The sequence below is a fragment of the Leuresthes tenuis genome, unplaced genomic scaffold (genome assembly GCF_036924035.1).
Source record: "Leuresthes tenuis unplaced genomic scaffold, fLeuTen1.0.hap1 SCAF_40, whole genome shotgun sequence".
Taxonomy (NCBI): Eukaryota; Metazoa; Chordata; class Actinopteri; order Atheriniformes; family Atherinopsidae; genus Leuresthes; species Leuresthes tenuis.
Window position 1 is genome coordinate 821,306 of NW_027325394.1, and position 2,244 is coordinate 823,549.

The 2,244-nt window shown below is 43.9% G+C and overlaps 1 non-coding gene across 1 annotated transcript; it reads left to right on the plus strand.

Annotated features, from left to right (window-relative positions):
- The first annotated feature begins 1,061 nt into the window (after window positions 1-1,061).
- On the plus strand, window positions 1,062-1,252 carry LOC140285441 (U2 spliceosomal RNA). Its single transcript, XR_011910479.1, has one exon. It is a non-coding gene; the product is annotated as a U2 spliceosomal RNA (small nuclear RNA).
- The last annotated feature ends 992 nt before the right edge of the window (window positions 1,253-2,244 follow it).

Consider the following 2,244-nt stretch of genomic DNA (forward strand, 5'->3'; position numbering starts at 1 on the left):
TTTGCCACAAGAACTCATAAGTTTGGCAGTATTGCTCTGCCGTCAGCAATCATACACCCATTTTATTTTCATGAGACATGTGCAGGCACCTGTTCATCTACTGTTCTATCACTATGAATTAGTTTATCTATTATCAATAAGGATACTTCTACAACTACTATCAAAGTATGTCCGGACTTCTTATGTTGTCAGTTGCTATATATGAATAAGTGGGTTGCTACTGAAAAGCATTAAGCATGTCACACAGCCCAAACATATAACATTTCAGGACACACCACACAGTTAACAACCACAGTGAAGCGTGTCAAAGCCCAAACATGTAACATTCAACAGGACACTTACATAACACATTCAAATCAAACAGTCAGACAACATACAAGAACCTATACCCCAGCCGGCATTGCTCCCTGCCTATTTTCCTACAACTCACTATGTGTGTGCACACCTTTATTCACAAACTCTTCAACTTATACTCTTTTACCGAAGCTGCTACAGCTCGATTGGCCAAATACCCTTAGATCCTATTTCGGTGAATTTGACATCTGCCTTGCATGTAACAGATTAGCGGTTTAGCAGTTTTAATTTAGTTTGAGTGAAGGAATTCATTTTATAGCAAAATCCGAAATCGTGAAGAACTCATGGAAGTAAGCTTATTCTCGGATTCCTGAATCTTTAGATTTGCTCTTTGTTTTACTGCAAAGTACAACGTTGAGCAGCACTAATGAGTTGTTTCTATTTTTGGCAGGCTTTACCTTTGCGGATAAAGCCCTTTCTGTCTGTGCAAAAGAAATCTTGTTACTGTGCAGAGTGACTTCTCTGAGTAGAGTCGCCTTACTTGTTGCGACTGTGCCAATGTTCGAAGCTGGAGTGCAAAGTTGTTGCTTGAATGGTGCTCGCTGGAGCGTGCGGTAGTGTAAAGTTATACCATTTAAAAGGGCTGAAGAGTGCTCAGTGCAGCGGGTGGGCCGAGGTGCAAAGTGACACTATGGCCATAAAAAGAACACCGCTACAAGTGCGCATTGTGCCAGGAAGGGCCCTCGGACGTGAACCAGTGGACAGTTATCGCTTCTCGGCCTTTTGGCTAAGATCAAGTGTAGTATCTGTTCTTATCAGTTTAATGTCTGATGTGTCCTCTATGCGAGGACTACATATTAAATGGATTTGTATCAATAGGAGTTGAAAAAGGAGCTTGCTCCGTTCACTCCAAGCATCGACCCGGTACTGTAGTGCCCCTGGGAACGGTGCGCTCTCCTCTGCTCTTGTGAAAAAGCAAACAGCGGTGCAGGATGGAGGTTTCAGGGAGCCCAAGATGAAACTTTCTTTTAGTCTGCTAAGAAAAGAGAGTGAATGCGAAGTAGACTTTAACACGGCCCTGGGAGCGAGCCGAGTGCGGGCTAACCAGGCGAATTGCTTGAAAGAAACGCGACACCGAATGAGCGGTCAGAACAAAGCCTCAATACGGTGTTCCTGTGGTGTTTTTATAAAATGCGGTGAAAAAAAAGGTGTGAATGCCCCATAGAAAACTAAAAGGTGGAGCGGAAGTGTTCGGCTGCAAGAAGGTGTGAATGTCCGACTATATTTGGTGAAAAGCAGGTGAAGCAAGGTCTGAATGCCCAACCTTACATCATCAAAAGCGAGATCAGAGGTTTTTGGCTGCAAGAAGGCCATAGTTTGCCAAAAGTGGGTAAGGTGCGAATGACCGACTAAATATCAACAAAAGTGGGGGCGGAGGTCTTCGGATGCAAGTGGGTGTGAATATCCCACCATAGAAGTATGGTGGAGAGGAAGCTGTGAATGGCCGACCATAGTTTGCAAAAAGCGGGTGAGAAAAGGTGCGAATGTCCAACCATACATGATCAAAACAGGGAGCGGAGGTGTTTGGCTGCGACAAGGTGTGAATGTCCACCCATAATTAATGAAAAGCGGGCAACAAGTAGGTTCGAATGCCATACCATACATCATCAAAAGCAGGAGTGGATGTGTTCGGCTACAAGAAGGTTTGAATGTCCGAGCATAGTTTGTAAAAAGCTGGTAAGAAAAGGTTCGAATGCCTGAACATACATCATCAAAAGCAGGACTGGATGTGTTCGGCTACAAGAAGGTTTGAATGTCCGACCATAGTTGGTAAAAAGTGGGTATGAAAAGGTTCGAATGCCCAAGTTCGGCTGAAAAAAACTGTGTTCGGCTGCAAAAAGGTGTGAATGTTTGACTAAAGTTTGTAAGACAAGGTTCGAATGCCTGACA